The 23,036-nt window shown below is 48.7% G+C and overlaps 1 long non-coding RNA gene across 1 annotated transcript in view; it reads left to right on the top strand.

Moving 5' to 3' along the window:
* The first annotated feature begins 5,857 nt into the window (after positions 1 to 5,857).
* LOC121010474 (uncharacterized) overlaps positions 5,858 to 23,036 on the top strand; it is a 27,907-nt gene continuing 10,728 nt past the window's right edge. Inside the window, exons 1-2 of the long non-coding RNA XR_005781188.1 lie at positions 5,858 to 6,125; positions 12,102 to 12,554. This is a non-coding gene — a long non-coding RNA (uncharacterized LOC121010474). The remainder of the gene's footprint in view (positions 6,126 to 12,101; positions 12,555 to 23,036) is intronic.

The following is a 23,036-nucleotide window of genomic DNA, read 5'->3' as shown; positions in this document are numbered from 1 at the left end:
CCTCAGGATAGAGTGGCATTGTTTTGTATCAGTTTCTGGCTTTCTAGCTTGGCTGGGCTGGAGGAACAAAGAAGTCTTCATGCAGGACAAAAGCGCACTGTTTCACCTAATGAGGAACAGTTGAGAGGTCTGGAGACAGCACCCCATCAGTGAGGGACAGAGGGCGGCAGAAGAGAGGCTTGTGGGGCCCCCGCCTAATGAAGACCAGTTGAGAGGTGCCGGCCAGACACCAGACTCGCCTTTCTTTGTGAGCCCCCAACGCCACCCCCTCCCACCTCTCCTGTCTCAAGAGGCCTCGCCCTCCTTCCAGTGAGAGAGAGAGAGATGCTCGGATTCATCTGTCACAGTGACGGGTCCCGACCTCGTGACCTCTTGAGCCGTGCCCTCCGGCCTCTGGATCTGACCTTTGCAAAGAGCCCCCAGTCCTCGGCCAGAAGGTCCCTATTGACGACCTACTAGTGGCCACCTGCTGAAGCAGCCCCTGAGAAATTAAAGCCAGCAAATGGTTCACCGGGGACTCTTTGAGGCTTTGCTGGATGGAGTGCTGTGTCCGGGGCTGGCGAACCAATCTCTCTAATTGTCTGTCGCCAAGATGCCTTTCCGCTCCCTTGGAGGACTTGGAGCTTCGTTGAACTTGGGGGCTTGTAAAAAGCAGCCCTGTGTGACCGAGAGAGAGGAGGGGAATTGTGGGGAGGGTCTCTGACGTCCCTGGCTGGCCTCCAGGCCTGGCCGGCAAGAGGACAGCATGTGCAGGCAGCTGAGCTGGAAGGAGTGTTACTCTCGCGGCACATGAGCTTCCAGAAGCACAGCCGGCTTCTGCCGAAGGCCACATGTTTTGACTTGCACGGGACCAAGGCGCTCTACACTCAGGCCTGCATTTATGCGGACCGTTGAGTCCCTCCCTAGGTCAATGGAGAGGTCATCACCATGTGTGGGTCAACACGGTCACATGTTGGCGACTTCATATAGTTTAAACTAAGAACTGAATTTGCACGAATTGGAGCTTCTCTAAGAAAGAAGCGATGGTATGTCAGTTATCTATTGCTATATAACAGATTTTCCCGAAACTCAGAGGCTTAGAAAAGCAAACATGTATCATCTCACAGTTTCCATGAGTCCGGAATTTGGGAGCCGCTTAGCTGGGCGGGTCTGGCTCATGGTCTCTCCTGAGGGTATAGTCAAGATGGCAGCTGGGGCTGTGGTCTCATCTGAAGGCTTGGCTGGGGTTGGAGGATCCACTCCCAAGGTAGTTTGCTCACAGGGTTGTGGGTGGGAGGCTTCAGGTCCTCGCCAAATGAGTCTTTCCACAGGGTTGCTTCAAGTGTCGCCACAACATGGTGGCTGGTTTCTCTTGAAATGAAGGATTCAGGAAAAGAGTGAGAAGGAAGCTGCATTAACTTTTGTGACCTATCCTTGGAAGTCATACTCTGACGTTTCCGAAACATCCTATTGGTTGCACAGGTCAGTCCTGTTCAACACGGGAGGGGGACATACAAGTATGTGAGTACCCGAAGACGAGGGTCTTTGGGGCCATCTTGGAGGCTGGCTATCACCACCGAGCGTCAATGCAATGTAATGGCTTACTGGTCCCCTGCAACTTGATATTCTTTGAAGGCTGAGTCTCTTTGTCACCTCTCTCCTCTGCCTCCATTTTACTAGACAGGAGTCGAGTTAGCCAGGAGCTCTTAAAAGTTTAGCTGGAGAATAGCAGGGGCAGACAGTGTTGGCAAAGCAAAGACGTCCTTTGCTGTCTGGCTTCCAGGATTTTGGTGCCCAAATCCCTAGTTAAGGGAATCTCAAATCTGGCAAGAGGAGCATGAGAATAGGATGTATTTTTGTGATTAATTTATTAGACACAATTAAACCTCCCAAGAAACTCTAGCTTATACATTTTTTTCCCACCAGCAGTCCTATAAATTACCTACTAAGCACAGAAGAAGTTAGCGATAGCTGCTCATATGGATCCGGTGAGTACTGTGCGTTGGGCCCTTGGCTGAGGGCGTTGCCTGCCTTGTCTCATTTGATTCTGATGATAACCCCGGACGGCAGGCATCGTGATTATCCGGGTTCCTAGACAAAAGAGATTCAGAACAGTTGAAACCTGCCTACGCTCACGTGGCTATCGAGAGTTGGGACTGGAAAGCAAATGTGTGACTTTGGAGTCTGAACTGATAACAATGGTAAGGAACCAATTTGAACGAAGGGGCAGGGAGGCTCTGACAGGGGGCCCCTAACATCCATCCCATGTTCTGAGGCAGTGATGCCAGCCTTGGCTCCCACATGTCATCGCAGGCTGGGCTCTCTGGAAGCTGACTCTGAGATGGAGATTAGGACACGGGAAGTTTATTAGGGATAGCTTGCACGCCTACATACAGACACAGATACGGTCCGTTCGCACACACGGTCCCCCGGGCGTGGGCAACATCCACGCACGTGCATGCCTGTGCACAACACACGTAGGCCCCTTCCTACACCACGCGTAGCTGCAGGACCCGACACGCCTTCATGCATACACAAACGTAGACAGCGGAGTTGGTCTGCAGTCAGTGAGGAAAATCTCCTAGAGGTGGAATTATCTTTGAAAACCTATTACACTGACACCTCACGGGGAGATACATGGGGAATGAGACGAGGTTGTGGGCACAACAGAGGTGACACCTTAGCATCCTTTGCCCTCCCTGGGGTGGAAGATGCTCGTTGGGGAGGATGTCAGGCAGAGTTCTGCTTGCGTTATTAACGTCATCCCTCTCGGTCTCGCTGTCTCGTTTCTCATCCTCTCAGTCGTTGAACGAGCGTCCGATAGGCAGGTGATGTTTCTGCACTGTCTCACATTACTTGAACACACACACACACACACACACACACACACACACACACACTGCAGCAGTGGAGGAGAATCCCGGGAAAGGTGCAGAAGGAAGGATTTCTGCCTTTCCCCTCTGATGTCTCTTCATCTGCGGTACGGCTGTCCTCACCGCACGGGGCACCCAGTCTGCGAGCCGAGTTGTCAGTAGGAGGAGAGTGTAGAGAAAGACCACGAGGTCCGGGGAAGGCCTCTGTAGTAATTGCCAGGGGGCCTCTTACCCCGGAGCAGATACTGTGTAAGTCTGAAGGAGCCCTATCAGGTCGAATAAGGCTGTCTCCTCCGCGTCACCCATTGTTGGAACGGTGCTTTCTTTTCCCTTTCTGGTCTTTTCCATAAGCAATGAGTTCTTTCTTGCCCGTTCCCGCTTCCCTGAGCCCTCTCACTTTGCCGGTTCAACATCCATTGTTTGGAACAGGTCACCTCCTGTCCCCCATACCCTAAGATCGCCCCTCTTCTCTCTCTGGAAGATCCCTCCTCACTGCGGGCGGCCCATCCGTGAGTTCACCCTTCATTTTTCATCCAGAGCTTCTTTCCGTCCCCAAGCCCAATTCAACAGTCTCCTCCTGCTTTCCTACAGCCCATAACTCTTAGGCCAGGGGATTAACATGGTGATTTATCTGCAGAGTTCCTTGAGTGAGGGATGCGGAGGGAGGAAAACCCAGAGAGACCCTTGTCCCTGAGTACTGAGTGGTTATTCTTTAGCGAATGATAAAACAAGCTCTAGGGGTCCGGGATGCAGGGGGGCGGGGGGAGGTGACTGTCTGGTTTGGGTTCAGTTAGGGGATAGTGTCATTCTGGAAAGTTCTTAGATTTCCTCCCCATCCTCTATGCAACCCATGCATATAGTCTGGCCCCCTTTTGTAGGCAATCTAATTCTCATGGACCCTGTGCTGCCCCACCTTGACCTTCTTTCAAGACCCCCTGACCCATATGGCAACGAACAGCATTGGACAAAGCACTTCTATTTATTTATTTATTTATTTATTTATTTATTTAAAAAAATTTTTTTAACGTTTATTTATTTTTGAGACAGAGAGAGACAGAGCATGAACGGGGGAGGGGCAGAGAGAGAGGGAGACACAGAATCGGAAACAGGCTCCAGGCTCTGAGCCATCAGCCCAGAGCCCGACGCGGGGCTCGAACTCACGGACCGCGAGATCGTGACCTGAGCTGAAGTCGGACGCTTAACCGACTGCGCCACCCAGGCGCCCGGACAAAGCATTTCTAAAGAAGCCATCTTCCTGTACCCCTATCAAGGAAGAGGTCAGGAAGAAAATAGGACGAGGGATGGAAACCGCATGATCAGAGTCTCTCCTCAGCCTGCTTTGGCCGTGATAGTTACAATTTGAGATTAATACCCCTAAAGAGTTCCACACAGAGGACTCTATATATCACTACCGGAAGCTCCTTCTGTTGTAAATTCCCTTTCTACTAGTTGGGAAGCACTTACCCAACGACACTCGCTCTCTCCCGGGTGGCTCCGAAGCCCGCGGCATCTGGAAGCCAACCAGCCTAAACCAGAGGCACGGTGTGCTGATGTAACATATAGAAGGGCTGAAGGCACTTTTTCCCCCGTTCTCCTTAGCTTCTGCTTGATTTTGGCAGGTCGAGCGTTCCAGAACATCAGGGAAGAGGGAAGTGGCTTTTGGAAATGGTTCAGGTGCACAGGGAATGCCTGGAGGGAGATTGCGGCACCTGGATTGTGTGATCCCTAATCACAACTGAGACACAAGTTGGAGACCCCCCCCCCCGGCCCTCCCCCCAAGAAAAGGAAATGTGGAATTGGCCGCAGGAGGACTGAGAACTTATCTGAGTAGCTTCTGGGACCTGAGTGGTGTAACTTCTGTTGATCTACGTAGAGGCCGGGGAAGCTGCGATAATGAAGGAATACAAATAAATATGTGAGAGTAGAGAAGGGGGCAAGGTGGTGATGGAGACAGCCCTCCCCCCACCCCCGCTGCCCCATCCCCACCGTTTTTCCTTCATTTCCGCTGTTGGCCCCGAAAGGCTTCAGTGTGACGTTCTCAGCGGCAGCCCAGAGTTCACCAAAAGAGTCCTTGGCCCAGAGTTGCAATCCCCCATGGTTGAACCTTCTCCACTTAAAGCACTCCCCCAATGCCTTTCATTGCCTCTGTTTCAGAGTGTCAACAACCCGTGGGAGATCAATACACATTAGTCCATCTGTTTTCACATCGAGACACACATTCAGCATATGTCTTGCAATTGATTAATTACTGCAAGCGCTGCGATTTTGATTTCAAGTTGGAGTTCCCTTGCCTTATCTCCAGGCACCATGTAAACTTGTAACCAACCGAGTTTTCCGTAACGGCTCCGGCGGAACATCGCTCCTCCCCCGCGTCAGCCCAACCCGGGAATAAGGTCGCGCGCTCCGGTCCCGAGGGATCAAACCAGAACTCTGTTCCCTGGTTCCCTGACTTGGCTCGTCCCTTTGGGCGCCACTGGCTACTCGACTTCTAGCCCCGTTGCAAATCCATGGATTCCTAAGGCGTTGGCGGAACCGTTCCCACTCTCGGCCAGACGCCAGTGCAACTGGTTGGCTTGGGAAGATGAGCTGGTGCATAACGAAATCAGGGAGAACCAATGCAGGGGTCGTCTCCCCCGAAGCCTGGAGGCAGACTCTGATCATCATCGGGGTTGATGATCAGACTGCGGAGGGCACCAGCAGCTATGCTCTGGTGAGCCATGCTGGATGTACAAAATATACTGGCATTATGTAATAGGGATCATCTCTCACTGCCCAGCCATTAATTCCTGACACGAGTTCCTGACGGTAATTCTGACGTGGGGTCAGATGACCAGGGTCTGGGATATTTCCATGGTTGAGTTTGTGGATGCAAAGTACAAATTACGGAAGGCTGACCAAAACCACGCCATGAAACCCTTAATTATCCGTGTCTGCCAAGAGGCATTTTAGCACGAATAATACAGAAATGAAATGTCATTTATCTTGGGTTTTGGATTGTGTGCTAGGACTGTTTCTTTTGTGCATCAGATTTTCCATATTCAGTATTCTTTTTATTACTGTTAATTTTACATAAAGTAACAGCATTGCAGAATTGTAAAACCAGAAGGCGGTCGAGGGGTTTATTAATCTCATGGTTTTCAGACTGTGTACAGGGAAGATCTGGGATTCCAGAGAGGAGCCCTGGGCAGGAGGTGGAGGACAAGTGGATGCAGGTCTCCCGTTGTACAGATAACAAAACCGAGTCCCAGGGAGGGGCCGAGAACTTCCAAGCTGGTTAGTACCAGAGCTAGAACTCTGATCTTCTGCTTCTTAGAGAAAACAAACATCTATGAGAAAGATGTAAGAAAATGACTAAAAAACTGTGCACTAGTCTCAAAAACTGACCAATATAACTTATATAGCCCTGAAAGGTGTGGTCCAAGAAAAGGTCCAAAAGGTTTGGTCCAAGACTTTAAGATACCGTAAAGATTTCGGATATAGAATGTTTAATAGAAATTTTAGGAAGTTTAGTTATCATCTACTGTACTTTATCAGGGTTGACCTACAGACTGGGGTCATAAAAATGCAGAGGACAGGTGTACCAGCCAGACTGCTGGTCAGTGCAGTGTGTGTGTGTGTGTGTGTGTGTGTGTGTGTGTGTGTGTAACAGTGAAAGCCAAAAGGACTGAGACACACATTGAGAGACATAGAAACAGATTGTCACAGGATAGATAGATTAAGACAGATTTGTAATAGAAGTTTCAAAAGGGGGAAAAAGAAAGTCAGCCTCTTGGGGACTCTGAACTCCCCAGGATAAGAGCTCAGGGTCTGCAGTGAGAAGGATCTAGATTGTCACCCTGTTTCTTCGACTGCCTACCAGAAACTGATTTAGAGAGACACATGCTACCTTTTCAAAGTACACTTTCCTCTTCAGTAAAATGCATTCATAACAGTAACTTTCTCAGGGGCTTGCACTGAGAATTGCACGAGATTGTATATATATAACGTGTTTAGTAGAATGTTCAGCACCTACTTCGTATTTAAGAAGTGGGAGTTAATCTTATTTTGGTTATTTCTACTTGGATTGCTAATATTGCCCAGTTATATGCCAGCTGTGCAAAACTGAAAATTTCCCATAAGGTGGAAATTTCTCTCTCTGCCCCTAGTTTTCAGGCCCCTTTTTGTTTCCAGGATTCCTAGACTTTCTGTAAATGTCTCCAGATAGTCCGGGAATGATTTTCAAATACAGCAGTTTCTCAAAGATACGATGGCATTGCTGTTATTGCTTTGAATATTGAGAGAAGGAAAATGTGCCCCAAATTATTCAAGAATGAGAATGATAGCTCAGTTCCCACATCTACGGTCTTCACCCACTGCAAAGAAAAAAAAAAAATTCTTTCGTGGTTTCAGATGCAGCTGATTAAAACTATTTTCACCAGGTTGCTCCTGGTCGTTAAGAAAGGATTTGGAGTTGGGGAGGGGACAGAAGAAAGGAGAAGGAAGCTGATATTTGCTTCCCTTGCATCAGACCCTGCGCATGATTTAGCTCATTAACTCTTTAGCATATTCCTCTGATTCTCATCTCCATGTCACAGACCCAAGACTTTAAGAGATGACAGTTGTCTTGCCTAACGCGGCACAAGCCGTAAGTGTCAGGGACGGTTTGCCATGTTCTCTGTGGCGACTGAGACTCCAGTCTTCCCAGGAAGGAACATTCAGAGTACAGACCAACAAAGCACCCCAGCAGAGATAAAGCTCAAAAACGTACAAACCCCAAATTTGCCCAGCCAAGGAGCACCCAAAAGACCAACAACTTCCCGTCTCCCTAATTTGGCTGAGAATCCTTTTCTTAGGGAATCACTCCCAATATTCCCCCCCCCCCATTTTTCTTTTTCTCGCATGTAGCCCTTGGCATGGTTCCACACCAGCACGGGCCCCCGCAATACAAAGGATATGAGATTTCCCCCAAAAGCCAAATTCCTTGGGTGTTAAAGCTGCGTTTTCTTGAAAAGGCTGGTGGTGGCTTTGCCACAGGAGAATGAATACGAGCTTGCCCTCCGTGCTGGGAAGGCGCCTGTGGGATGGTGTCACCTGTCACTTGGAGACACAGAAAGTCGTGTTCTGTCACTCTTTGAATGGCAACTCTGTTGGAGCTGCTGACCTTGTTTGTTCAAATCCTGACTCTTGTCTGAGAGGGTGCAGGCGTTTGTTTTGTTTTTTTTTTTGTTTTGTTTTTGGCCCTTTTTGAGATTTCTTTGGTGAACACTTACCCTCACAACAGAGATTTGGGGCTTTAGGATAGCTGCTTCTAGAAGCTTCCAGGATTTCATCTTTCTGCCTGTTGCTCCTGAGAAAATGGACTGAACACAATAGAGAGATTTATGACTCTACCCAGAAGCTTTCATAGAGTTAGCAGACTCTATGAGGGAGAAGACATCTTTTTCTCTTACACCTGTACCAGAATTTTAGGATGTGAAGGAACCAGACCTGTCTTTCCTTATCTGTTTACCTTCCATCAGCCCGCAGATAAATGAGAACTAGCTTTATTTTTAAAGGAAGCAAACAGTTTAATTCGGAGAAACATGATAAAGTGAAAAAAATGAATGGCTCACAAAAAGACCAATACTAACATGCGGAGAAATTTCTAGAAGAAAAATTCTAGAATCTAGAATCCTAGGAGAAAAGTCTAGAATCTAGAATCCTAAGAGAAAAGTCCAGAATCTAGACTCCTAAGAGAAAAGTCTAGAATTCTAGGAGAAAATTCTAGAATCTAGAATTCTGGAAGAAATTTCTAGAATCCTCCTTGGTGACACCCTTCACGTGTAATCCGAAGCAGTGTTGGTATTGCATAGTACACGTATTTATTGACTACCTACTATACCTTCGGCACTGTGACAGGCAGTAGATGTACAAGTGCAAATCAGACAGATATGGTTTCTCAGGGCGCTGATAACCCATTGGGGAGGACAGACATCCAGACAGGATTTGATAAATATGAGTCCGATGAAGAAAGGTGTATAGTGGGAAGAGAACTTGTAAGAGGAGGTCTTAACTTTGGGGATGAGTGGAATGTCCTATATGAAGTGATCTTGGGATCTCCCTGAACCACATTTGCTTTCTCCATTCTGCTAGACTCAAATTTATACGGTACCATATGAAAACTTAATTCTCCCTAACCCAGAATTCTGTGACCATGACACGGATGATGAGCCTCGTTAGCCCCAAGTGTCACAGGAGCAAACATCAGTATCAAATATTCATGTGCTGTTGGGAAAGCTGACTTCTTTTTATACCTTATTTTATAATTTGTGAAACCAGAAGGTTGAGCTAGGTAATCTCAAAGTTCACTTCTACTCCTGATATGTCATGCTGATGCCTTAGACCTTAAAGCATTGCATGACATTAGGATATTCTAATGGATTTCGATGTACAATACCAGCTAAGGCAACTGGGCGAATTTCGAAATATGACCTTATGTAGAGCTGCAGAGAAAACCCGTAAACGGTTCCATCTCTGAGGTACCATCTTGTTTCGGAAGACTAAGGGAGTCTCTTACAATTGAAAGTTGAAAATATTATGGGGGCAGTTTGCGAGACAGACGGGGCAATGTAGACGACCTGCCAGAGGAGGTACACAATGAATGCGCAGTGATTGATTGTGTGGATGATTCAGTGGGTAGATGGATGGATGGATGGATGGATGGATGGATGGGATGGATGAGGAAGTCTTCTTCTCTGAGCTGGGAAGTAGTTTACTCATACGCGGACCTTAATAAGGGAATCCATCTCGACTAAGATCAAATGAATGCTGTAAGTGGTGTTCAAAGCTCCAGGTTGAAATCCTGCCCCCTCCTGCCATGTATACTTAACTTGCTATATGGACTTGATGGGCTTAAGTAACCTCTGTGACCTTCAAGTTATTCAGTTTTTTTATGAGGACGCATGAGATCCTGTGTCTAAGAGTTACGGCTCCTAGCGTGTGCTCAGTAAGAGTGTTGACTCTGATTAGAACAATGATTTCTTCACTCAATCCCATGGAAAGCAGTTGGCCAATTTGATTGTAAAGGTAATCAAAATTGGGGGTGACCAGTTCACTTTTTTGTAGACAGGCTGCACTTTAGAGAGAGAACATTTTTGTCTCACCTCACCCCAGTGTCCTGGCGTTTTGTTTACTCCAATGTGCCCTTTGTCTGTCTTTAGAGCTTTTACACATGCTGTTCCCTCCACCCGAGACACTTTTGCCTTACTTTGTTTACCTCGTGAGCTCTTACTTTTCTTCCCCAGGCCTTGGTTTAAATACCTCCATCTTTCAGGAGCCTGGGTGGCCTAGTCGGTTGGGCATCTGACTTCGGCTCAGGTCATGATCTCATGGTTTGCGAGTTTGAACTCTGCATCGGGCTCTGTGCTGATGGCTCGGAGCCTGGAGCCTGCTTCAGATTCTGTGTCTTGCTCTTTATCTTCCCCCTCCCCCCTCTCTCAAATAAATAAACATTAAAATTAAAAAAAAAATATCTCCATCTTTCTCTAGGGTTCCTCTCCTGCCCTTCTCCACCAAGCCCAGGTTACCTCCCTCATTGTGGTCTCCTGCACCGTGTACTTATCCACCTCAGAAGACTTAGTCTGTCCTGTTGCAACTGTCTTTTCTGTGCCTCTCTTTCCCACCAGACCTCAAGACCTGGAAGGAGAGACTGGGTGTTCTTCGCTGTCAGATATCCAGCATCTGGCTCGGTTTGGGAACAGACCAGACTTTCAGCACAATTTGCTGGTGGAGTGAAGAATGCCTAGATAAACAGACAGTGAAAGAGTCTAGGGAAATGATTACAAAATGGCGGCCACAGATGAGTCAGGAGGGAGACCGAGACGCCGGGGCCTGCTAACTTTGTGCCCTGTCCAGTGGACGCTCCAGGGAGGGTCCTGTTTCAAGTCCTCGTACCATCAGATAATGAATGGCCTGATGGAGGCTCCCCATTAAAAGCAGAGAAAGCCCCCTGGCTGGCCCATAGGAGGCCTGCTTTTCCCTGAGACTCAGGCGTCCCTTCTTGCCTGGGGTCTTTCTTCCACTTTCCAGTCTGGGGCCCTGTCTGCTTTTGGAGTCAGGAGGGGACTGTCTGCACCTTCTGCGGAGACAGCGAGGGAACATGACGTCTCACTCTGGCCCCAACCCCGAGCGTCATTGGTGTTGGCTGGGGATCAAAGCCGCTGTTCCATTTTTAACCTTCATCGGGCTCCACCTCACCCTGAACATGTGTTCCCGACATTTCATTGTGTGCCAGGGGATAAACAACCCCCATCCCCTGAGTCTAGGGAAGGATGCCTTCGGGGGAGAGCTCTGAACCCGGCTGAGGCAGATAAGTGTTTTTCCCACCCAGGGCCCCCCTTGAGCACTGTGGTTTTTCCTGAGCTTACATGACACCACCATAAGGGAGATGGATGGCTTTATTTTTGTGCAGAGCAAATCTACAGATGGTGACCCCCGACCAAACACAAAACAAAACAAAACAAAACAAAACAAAAAAAAACCCATGCGAAAAACAACAACAAAAAACCAGAACCTAGTGTGTGGGGGCGGAGAAGAGGGTGGGGGCCGGGGATTCTCTCTCAGGCTGTGCCGTCTGTCTCCTACCTTCCTTCTTCTCCCGAGTCGCCTTATAAATATCACCAGCGTCACCCCCCCCCATCGGGGGTTATTGGGGCTATTGACAGGAGACCGTTTTATTTTCAAATTCGCTGCAAATCCAGGTGCCTGTAAATCCATGCTTCTAGAATTCTCAAGCAATTAAACATAGGCTGAAGGAAGAGAGAGGGTGTCTGTTACAAAGTGGGAGCTCAGTACATATTCGTGGAAGGAAGGAAGGGAAACACAGATCCCCCAATGGTCCACCACTGTTGATGTGTTGATGGACATCCGTCTATGTTGTTTGGGTGTGTTTAAGCAACATGTACAAATAGGATCATACTATAGTCACACATAATATATTCATACTTCCTATATACGCATAATAAAAATGATACTATATACTATCACGGGCATACATAGTCCGTTCATGGTATTTTACAATTTGCTTTTTTTTCACCATGCCCTGGACGTCTTTCCGCATCTACGAATGTAGAACAAATTTATCACAGTTTACGGCTGCCAAGTAGCCATTTGTGAAGCTATCCTATCTCTGACTTCACCAGTTCAAGAGAGCTGCTTTTGAAATCCCCACCTTAAAGGAGGCTCATACTTTATTTTTTCTCTTGTGACTCTCTCTCTCTCTCTCTCTCTCAGCTGTCTTCAAGCCACACGGAGTTGAGGTCAGAGTTTTCTGCTTTCTCGATCGCCAGCTCGTCAGCCACGGGAGGATGGACGTTACATTTGCAGGGATCTTACGGATTTCTCTGTTATGCTGCAGCTTGGACCAAAGAGCCCTCTCTTCTTCGCCTCTATCGATCTAAATGTTTCCATATTTGTTTCCTTGTGGAGGCATTTACTGCATCAGACTTCCAAGAGATGGGGCCTGGAGATTTACAGAGCTCTTTGTGTGTTCCGATGTACAGTCGGAGCTCAGAGACATGGAAAGACATGGAAAGAAGTGCCCTCTGATGTCCGAAAGGGCCACAGCATCATTCTGCCTCTGACCTTGCAACACTGACTTACTGTGCATGAAACACAGCCTCCTCGTCAGCAAAACTGGGGAAGTTATCATCGAAGCAGGCTTCCTGGATTATTACGAGGACGGAAGTAAGTGCCTGGTACACAGGAGCTGCTTAAAAAATGTCAGCTTTTATTATTTTCTGAGAGGGGCTGGATGTAGCAGACGGTAGGCTCTGGAATTGGCCATTTCTGGGTTTGGATCTGAGCTCCAATGCTTCGCAGATGAGTGACTTAAATCCGAGTTTCTATGTGCTCATCTATAAGTTGGAGCTAAATACTTAGCAGAAATTTTATCGTCGTACAGCTTACAGATAATGCGTACAAAGCCAGATCGAGGGCACTCAAATGGCAGCCACTCTTAGGGTTTGCTAAACCCTGACCCTTTGTCTCCAAAGGGTTCTAGGAAAGCCTTGACTTGTCTACTGTTCCTGCATCTGTGGCCCTGTTTTCAAGGCTTTCGTGCCCTAAGACGGTGCCCATTTGTATGTAGAAAACATGGGGACAAGAGTCAGAAACTTCACTCGAATCCCGCCTTTCCTATTTACTTCCCGAATGACCTTGGACAAGGCACACACTCTCTCACTTTTCTTGTTTCTCGCTCCTTGATGTCATTTATTTTTTTTTTTTCAACGTTTATTTATTTTTGGGACAGAGAGAGACAGAGCATGAACGGGGGAGGGGCAGAGAGAGAGGGAGACACAGAATCGGAAACAGGCTCCAGGCTCCGAGCCATCAGCCCAGAGCCCGACGCGGGGCTCGAACTCACGGACCGCGAGATCGTGACCTGGCTGAAGTCGGACGCTTAACCGACTGCGCCACCCAGGCGCCCCCCTTGATGTCATTTAAAATGAAAACAACTCTGAGTATATTCTTGGTGCTTGGCAATTTACAAAGCCTCGTCCATGATCATTATTCAACCTGAACATCCCAGTCAATGGTCGGGGCTCATACACACGCATTTAACGCATCAACATTCCATCAAATCCGGAGTCCTTTTGGAATAGTTTTCTTTTTCATAACTTTTTTTCATGTTTATTTATTTTTTGAAGGAGAGAGCGACAGAGCGTGAGCGGGGGAGGGGCAGAGAGAGTGGGAGACGCAGAATCCAAAGCAGGCTCCAGGCCCTGAGCTGTCAGCACAGAGCCCGGCGTGGGGCTTGAACCCACGAACAGCGAAATCATGACCCGGGCCGAAGTCAGACGCCCAACCGACCGAGCCACCCAGGTGCCCCATGGAATATTTTTATTTTTCTTAATTAGGAAGTAAGCTGTGGGCAGAGGGGCGGAAATGGATGTTACTACTCACTGAGCTAGTAAGAGTACTCAGTTAGTGACGCATCCAGCGAGCCTCGTGGAATCCCTATAACGCGCCAGTCATTGTATTATGATCTAAGGATAAAATAAGGCACTATCACTGCTCTCGGAGTCTCGTTGTCTGATGGGAGAGATGTACACGGTGGGGAATGGTGTTCGCAAGACGTTGTGAGGCAGGAAAGCCTTTGAATTCATCCTCTGTGAGAAGAGTTCACTAGATCGAAATGAAGTTGACGGGCTGAAGTGCCCAGGGGTCGGCGCTTGGCAGATGGTACCCTGTGTTTAAAGGCCGAGAGGCAGGAACCATTATGGTGTTTTCAAGGTACTCCGAGTTGCCTAGAGAACGATACGCATAGGAGGGCAGGAGACGAAGCCAAAGCAGTCAGCGGGACCCCCAAACTACCCACTTGGGAATCCGCCTGTTCAGAGGGCAAGGGTGGTTTTTCCATGGAGGAATATGGTGGGCCAAATTGTGTTCCTGGATGACCAGACTCGGTGGTTTCTCTGTTTGAGCTCTCCAAAATGTAGATCCCCGAAGGCAAGGATTTGGGTTGAAGTGGTCTAGTTGGGATGCGACCCCAGGTAGTACGGGGAGGGAGTGAGGAAGTGAGGCAGGGCGCGGGGAGAAAGCCAGTGAAGACAGGGTAAGCTATGGGGCAAGCGGGGTTCCGTTCCTTCAGGCCTCTGGGCGACATTGTGGAAACATCAGGCTTCTTCCTCTGTGGCTGAGGAAGCTGGGGGATTTATCCATTGGATCCCCCCACCCCCGGTTGAAGGAGGCCCCTGGGGCATCCAGTCCCTGGTGCTCCCTGTATGTCCCTAGTGCTCCCAGCCAGAGAACCTCCTTGGACAGAGATGATGCGGTTGGGGTAGGAAGCCAGGCGCAGGGATCGTCACCGAAGTTTCAGGTGAGCTCTGGGGGGTACCGAGGGGAAGCGGGCAGGGCACTGACCGGAGCCGCGTGGAAGGCGGGGGGCGGGGGGGGGGGAAGGTGCCAAACCGGAGGGAGACATGATAAAAACCCAAATTAGGGCCGTTGAAGCAGAGACGGAGGTCAGAGGGTCACTGATGCTACTGAGTAGCACCCCTAACGGTCCCAAAGGTGACAGCGGCCGTTTAGAGTCACTAAGGAGGAGGCGTAGTGATTCCCCAGCCTGCAGGCCCACTCTAGAACTGCACTTGCTCCATTCCCACCCCCCCACCCCCTTTCTCCACTCTCTCTGCCTCCCTGTTTCCTGGACGTCGAGTATGCTGACTGCCCGCTGGCTCTTTTACCCCGTCCTTCTGGAAAATACAGGCTGCGTGATGGTCAATTTTCTGTCAACGAGGCTAGGCCAGAGTGTTCAGTGATGGGGTGAAACGCCAACCTGGAGGTTGCTATGCAGATACGTTGTAGATGGGATTGAGATTCATAATCAGTCGACTTTAAGTACGGGAGATTATCCCAGGGGATCTGGCCAGGCCTGACTTAATCAGACCAAAGCTCTTAAGAACAGAGTTGAGATTTTTTATTTTTTTAAGAAACTAACTTAAAAAAATTTTTTTAAATGTTTTAATATTTTATTTTTGAGAGAGAGAAAGAGCGTGAGCAGGGGAGAGGCAGAGAGAGAGAGAGGGAGACACAAAATCGGAAGCAGGCTCCAGGCTCTGAGTTGTCAGATGTGGGGCTCGAACTCACGAGTTGTGAGATCATGACCCGAGCCGAAGTCGGCCACTTAACGGACCGAGCCACCCAGGCGCCCCAAGGCTTTTCTGATGAAGAAACTCGCCCTGTGGCCAGCAGCTTCGGTTCATGCTGGAGAGTTCCAGCCTATCCTTCCTGCTGGCCCGCCCTTCCCTTCGGGATTTCAGAATTGCAAAGCCAGCACCCACAGTCTTGTAAGCCAGTTCCTTGCCACGAATCCCTTAATATGTATCTCTTACTGGTTGTGTTTCTCTGGTCAAACCTTGACGGATCCAGTGGCCTTCTAGGAAGCGTGAAGGTTAATTTTGTATGTTGGTGTCGCTGGCCATGCTGTGCCCAGAGAGTTGATCAAACGTTATTGTGGATGTTTCTGTGAGGCTGTTCTGGGATGAGATTAACTTTTAAATCGGTGGACTGGGTAAAGCGGGTTGACCGACCTCTTGAATGTAGGGGGAGGGGGGCCTCACCCAATCAGTTGAAGGCCTGAATAATAATAATAAAAAAACCCCCTGGGGTTGCCCCCCCCCCCCCCCCCCAGTAAGAGAGAATTCTTCTTGGGGCGCCTGGGTAGTTCAGTCGGTTGAGCCTCCGACTTAGGCTGGGGTCACGATCTCACGGTTGGTGAGTTCAAGCCCTACGTCCGGCTGGCTGCTGTTAGCCTGTCAGCGCAGAGCCTGCTTCGGATCCTCTGTCCCCCCCCCCCCCGCCCCTCCCCTGCTTGTGTGCTTTCTCTTTCTCTCTCTCAAATAAATAAATACATAAAAATAAAACATTAAAAAAAAGAGAGAGAGAGAATTCTTTTTGCCTGACCGCTGCATCAGCTTTTTTTCCTGCCTTTGGACCCAAATTGAGACATGGGCTCTTCCTGGGGGTTGAGGCTGCCAATCCTGCGAGAGGAATGACACCCTTAGCTCTTCTGGTTCTTAGGTCTTTGGACTCAGACCACAACTAAACTCTGGCAGCTCTCCTGGGTCTCCGGCTTGCCAACTCACCCTGTAGCCCTGCGGATGGGTCAGCCTCCCCGGTTCTGTGAGCCGATTCCCTATAATACATCTCATTATTAATCTCTTTATCAATACATTCCATTGGTCCTGACTCTCTTGAGAAGGTGACTAAGGGAGAAAGTCAGTCTGCTTGGTATGCAAATCTCCCTGGCGCGGAAGGGGTCACATGACCCAAGCCTGGCCAATCAGAATTCTGCTGTAGCCTAGCTCCTCTTTGGTTTCTTTCAGTCTCGTCTACCGTTGCCACTGGTGCCCTCTGACTGGGGTCTGGCTTTGCCACCGAATCAGGACCTGGGTTTGGCCAACCTGGCCCTCCCTCCAAAACCTTGCGTCCTCCACTGCTCTTTAGATTCTGGAACTGCCTTTGTGTTGAGTGAGAGTGATCCCGTAGGGGGTCAGGACCTGCTTTCCTCGGCTTTTTCCGTCTTAGGGATTGGAAGTTCCCCGCTGGGTGGACAGAGACACCGGTTGAACTTTGCTAGACGCCTGCTGAGTATCTGTAGTGTCACGTTATTACCAAAGTGTCAGGGGAGGTCAACCAACAGACAAGAGAAAGGTCATGCTCTCACTCTAAGCTTTTAGCTGTTGTCCCTCTCTGCCGATCTGCTGGACCGCCAGCCTTGCTTGGAGTAATGCCTGTCACCAGATACCCTTCCCATCTCAGCGTTTCTGTATACAATCTGATTTCCTGCCGCCATCGGAACCTCCATTATGAAGGCCATGACAAAGTCTGCCCCATAAAGAATATACACATAAACTCTCTGTCTCCTGAGTCTAGAAATCTAGACCATCAGGCATACTTATCCAAATAGCCCCGAAAGGTTGGAAACATTAATCCCGTTTGCTCCTAAATCCTGGGTCACTTCATGCACAAGGGGCAGGGGGGGTGGGGTGGGGGGCGTGGTGAGGGGAAGAGCCCTGGTCTTGTGGCTTTTTCGAGATGAAAGATTTTGGCAGAATTGAGTGGTGTCCAGCCATTATGGGTCCAGTGACCTTTTAATGGAGCTGCTGCACCGCCGATGCAGAGTTAAATACCAGAGCGGGGCCCAAATCAGTAGCTGCAATCAGAGATACTCAAGTCAGTCCAGTATTCACAAAAGAGAAAAAAAAAAAAAAAAAGAGAGAGAGAGAGAAAAAAGGCTCCCAGCCAACTCAGTGTTGATGGTCTGTTAATAGTTTTAATGGCTGCTTCTATAAATATGCAAAAATCCCCACTTCTGTTTCCCAGTGTGGTCTTATCGATTTTCTGAACAGCTGCTTGGGCAAGAAAAAGGATAGGGGGTGGGGGCGCACCTCTGGAAAAAGTGGGGGAAGTGATGGCTAGAGGCCCAGCAGGATACCACTGGATTTTCTGTGACAAAGCCAACCTGAGGGGGGGAAAAATAAGGTAGAGTGTAGAGAAGCCTGGGTTGGAGTCCCATCCGCGCCTCCGGTTGGCCTTGGACAAATCAGTTTCTTTCCTTGAGCCTCAGTTTCCCCACCGGTTGCAACTCAGCTGGATCGGTGACCCCAGAAGGCTACCGTAGAGCCTTTTGTTAAAATCATGTTAGCATCGCTTGTGGCAAAACATGTCAAAATGCAGATTCCCAGGCCCATCCGTATTGCATTAGAGCCTCCATCCCTCTAACCCCGGGCTGTGAATGTAGCTTTCAGAGTCCTCCCAAGGTGACTGTCAATCAAAGCCAGGTTTAGAAGTCACCAGGCTTGTTCAACCCCTGGTCCCTTCCAGCTTTAGCGTTCTTGGAGGACGGCCTGGGGACAGATTTCTGGGGTTTCCTCTTTTCTGTGGGAAGAGAGACAGTTCTCTCGCGGGCTTCTTGGCTCTTTGTGTCTTAGCTACTCCTGCCAAGCGCTCCCAGCTTCACCCCCTTTACACAGAAAACGTTATGGGCATCCTGACGGGAAATGAGAATAAAGAAACCCACCGTTGCTGGTTTCTAGACAGAACTGAGCCTCCGACTTTTCACACAGCGGTTGTTCTGGGGCCTGTAGCAAAATGACCCGCGCCGGCTTTCTCGAACCGACCCGGCCACGTGGAAAATCTGCCGGACAATCTGTAGACCTCGGTTGCTAGTTCAAAAAAGAACTAAATCAGAAACCCCAAGCCGCGTGTTACCGTTTATTGAGCACCTACTCCGGGCCAGGCACTTTACCTGAAAGGAATCAGCCTCTCTATCCTAGGAGATAGGTCCTATGATTACTGCCCGCATTTTACATTCGAGGAAATCGAGGTGCCCGGAGGCTGAGTCATTTCCCCAAAGTTCTCTGGCCAGTAAGCGGAAGAGGTATGATTATAAACACAAGTGGTCTGCTTCCTGATGCCAGGCTCTCTGTCCCTATTGCTGCTGTGAGCAGCTGCAGTTTATTTAGCGTCCCCTGTGTGCTTGGAATCTGGTAAAATCCTTATACTTACTGACGCTTCATGAAAACCGTGTAAAGTATATGTGTGTGTGTGTGTGTGTGTGTGTATACATATGTATATGTGTATATAGTTATATATACATGTATTATATACCTATATACATTTCCATTTTAGGGGTTAAAAAAATGGAGGCTGAGAGCTTTTCTCCATTTAGCGGAGTTACACAGTAGCTAGCCTCAAATATATGTGCTTGACAGGAGAGTCCCACACATAACACGAACTTCGTGTGTGTGTGTGTGTGTGTGTGTGTGTGTGTGCGCGCGCGCATAGCTGGACCACAAAACAACCCTTTTGTGTAGAAAGGGATGGATTGAGGGCATTGTCCAGAAACATCTAGAGGGTGCAGGCTCCGATCTTTAATTCCCTGTTTGTAAGAAGTGTCGTCCAGAGAAAATAAACAGACCCGGGGATCACACGTTGTGCTGCCAGCCTCAGCCACCTTGCACGTCCAGCATCCTGTTATCTCCTGTTATCCCTCTATCCCGTCTGGCACCTGCTCCCTTCACTAAAGGGAGCTGGGGACATTAGCAATGCCATATACATATATATGTATATGTATTGTATATGTATATGTATATGTATATATATGTATATATATATATATTTTTTTCTTTTTTTTGAGTTACTGATCTTGGGGCCGTAACATGGAATCACAGAGTGACAGGTTGAGAGCGATTTTCACCAGACCCAGAAAGGACTGATTTCACGACGATTTTCACGATTCTGCTTCCCCACCACGTTTCACATAATGCCGAGATTTATAGTGTAACGGGAACTAGGTGGGATTTGATCACTCTGGGCTTCAGTTTACCGCTGACCAGAGCACATGCCTCGTTTCCTCAGCAAAGTCTGACATGGTGGGGGGTGCGGAAGGGAGGGGAGTGTGCCGAGCTGAGGATGTGGACCTTTGTTCTCTGTGGGGGTGGGAACCACGGTTTCCCACTATGGGAACCTCAGTGTGTCCATCTATGCAATGGGATGGTTGGGTTGGAAGGTTCCCAAACCCCTTTATAACGCGAATGTTTATTCAGGTCTCACCTTCGTTCTTCTCAACCCACAGTCACAGAGTGGCTACTCCTTGCCAGGTTTTTTTGTTTTTTTTTTTGTTTTTTTTTTGTTTTTTTTTTGTTTTTTTGCTAGGGGCCTGGGGACCCAGAAAAGCAACAGCAACAGCCAGCGCACCTGCTTTGTGGGGCAGACGTTGTGTCGCAGCTTCTCTGCTGCCACCCGCCTGGGTGATCCTGAGCTGGTTCTTTGTGCCATGAGGTTTGCAGAAAGACGTTTCTCCAAGTGTGACCAGATGACCTTTTGGCTCAGCAAAGCCCGGGGTGCTTGTTAACAACTTGGATCCCTGGATCCCAGCCCAGATCTGCTGAATCAGAATCTTTTGTGGGAAGGAGAGGGGGAAATGCATTTCAGCAAGGACCCCAAGATGATTCTTAAACATACTGACATCAGATAATGTGTTAAAGTGCCTCACAGTTTGTTTGTGAGTGTGCTTGCTGACTTTTAGGGATCCGTGCTCTAGAAAACCCTGGACTTCAGCTACACTCGACTCCATTCAGCATTTTCTTTTTATTGCACCTGTAGGTTTCCCCTTTACTGAGAAATGTGTGTGTGTGTGTGTGTGTGTGTGTGTATGCATGCGTGTGTATGTACACACGCATATATACACATATCTATTAAACCTCTATTTATTGAAGACTTATTATGTGCCGGAGCTTTCCTTATGTAGCCCTATTTAATCTTCACATGTCCCTAGGAGCTGAGTTCTATTAAAAGTGAGGCACGCGAGCTTCGGAGAGGTTAGAAGCTTGCTCACCATCTGCCGTGGGTGAGGGGTGGAGCCAGGGTGCAAACCCGGGTCCGTCTGTCCCCAAGTCTCTTTCTTAACCTCCTGCTCTTTCTTAACCCTGGGGCAGCTGGAATGTACCTCTCTCAAGGGCACCATTCACGGGAAGACAGCATGAACAGTGCCCCCTGGAGTCTTGCCTTGAGGATGTCCTATAGCCACGCCCCCTCCTCTGCTTCTCTCTGGGCTGCAGCCTTCAGTCCTGGGCGATAATGCTTTTATTTTCTCCTGCCCTTCGTTCCTGCGCGGAACTGGAGTGCTTATGGGGGCCCAAATGCGAGGGACCCCCACCTCCTTCCCACCCCTCACCCTCCCAATTTATTTCTGGTTCCAATTCTTTCGTGCCACGTATCTATGGCTGTGGGCACACAGTGCCCAGAACTCAGTGACTTAAGGTCCGTTTTATTTTTTAATGATTTTTCCGGTTAGGGTTTTGGGCAGGGCTCAGCCAGGCGATTCTTCTGTTTCATGCGGCATTATCAGAGGTCACTTGGGCTGGTCTAGGGCAGGGGTCAGAAAGCTGTGGCCCACGAGGCACACCCAGCCTGGCACCTGTTTTCGTAAATAAGGTTTTGTGGGAACACGGCCATCCCCATTTTTGGGGCATACCGGTCTGTGGTTGTTTTCATGCTATAGCAGCAGTGTTGATTAGTTGTGGCAGAGACCCTATGGGCTGCAAGGCCACACACGCTTATTACCTGGCATTTTACAGAGAAAGTGTTCTGACCCCTTGTCTACGGGGTCCAGAATGGTTTTACTCACTTCTCGGTGCCTTGGAGGGCCTGGCGGGAGGACTGGCTCAGCTCGGACCATTACCAGACTGCCTACAAGAGGCATCTCTCTAGCACAGAAACCCCAGCATACTTGAACTTCTTTATGGCATCTGAAGGATCAAAGAAAGCAGGTAACAGGTGGCCTATGACCTAGCCTCAGAAGCTTGAGAATGTTCTTAGTGCCCTACTACATTGGTCAAAAAGTTCACGAGACTTGGTACAGATTCCAAGGAAGGGAGTGAGATTTTATCTCTCGGTGGGAGGGGTAGCAAGAATTTGTGGCCATCCTTAATATACCACAACTCATTTCTGAAAACCTTTTGAAACTCGTCTCCCTTCTTGCCTTGGCCAGTGATGATGACAACTGAAATCTTTCTTCGATGATTCAATATCTAGGAGATACTTGGCCGGGGAGGGGGTGTCCGCCTTGATTCAGTGAATACTCGCTGCCCTCCTACTGCGTGCTATGCACTTGGCTAGGTATTAAGGCTGCAGCAGTGGATAGAAAAATGTGGCCTCTGTCTACATGGGACGCACAGTCCAGTGAATGTAGATGCAAATGTTACCGAAGGCACTGGGAGTTAAGTCGAATGTGCTCTGAGCTCTCCTTTTGACTCAATTTCTTTCTTTCTTTCTTTCTTTCTTTCTTTCTTTCTTTCTTTCATTTATTAAATAAATAGTTTTCTTTATTTTTGAGAGGCAGAGAGAGAGAGAGAGAGAGACTGCGAGTAGGGGAGGGGCAAGGAGAGAGGGAGACACAGAATCCGAAGCAGGCTCCAGTCTCTGAGCTGGCAGCACAGAGCCCGATGCAGGGCCTGAGTGCACGGACCGTGAGATCATGACCTGAGCTGAAGTCGGACGCTCAACTGACTGAGCCACCCAGGGGTCCCTCAGTTTCTTTCTTTTTTTAAAAAAAAATTTCCAACAGGCACATGAAAAGATGCTCAGCATCGCTCCTCATCAGGGAAAAACCAGTCAAAACCACACTCAGATACCACCTCACGCTGGTCAGAGTGGCTAAAATGAACAAGTCAGGAGACTATAGATGCTGGCGAGGATGTGGAGAAATGGGAACCCTCTTGCACTGCTGGTGGGAATGCAAACTGGTGCAGCCGCTCTGGAAAACAGGGTGGAGGGTCCTCAAAAAATTAAAAATAGACCTACCCTATGACCCAGCAATGGCACTGCTAGGAATTTACCTAAGGGACACAGGAGTGCTGATGCATTGGGGCACTTGTACCCCGATGTTTACAGCAACACTTTCAACAATAGCCAAATTATGGAAAGAGCCCAAATGTCCATCAACTGATGAATGGATAAAGACATTGTGGTTTATATACACAATGGAATACTGCACGGCAATGAGAAAGAATGAAATCTGGCCTTTTGTAGCAACGTGGATGGAACTGGAGAGTGTTATGCTAAGCGAAATAAGTCATACAGAGAACGACAGATACCATATGTTTTCACTCTTATGTGGATCCTGAGAAACTTAACAGAAGACCATGGGGGAGGGGAAGG

The sequence above is a fragment of the Herpailurus yagouaroundi genome, unplaced genomic scaffold, assembly GCF_014898765.1.
Source record: "Herpailurus yagouaroundi ecotype Mexico unplaced genomic scaffold, PumYag 191, whole genome shotgun sequence".
NCBI lineage: Eukaryota > Metazoa > Chordata > Mammalia > Carnivora > Felidae > Herpailurus > Herpailurus yagouaroundi.
The sequence above is the reverse complement of the archived record's forward strand: the minus strand, read 5'-3'. Positions and strand labels throughout refer to the sequence as shown.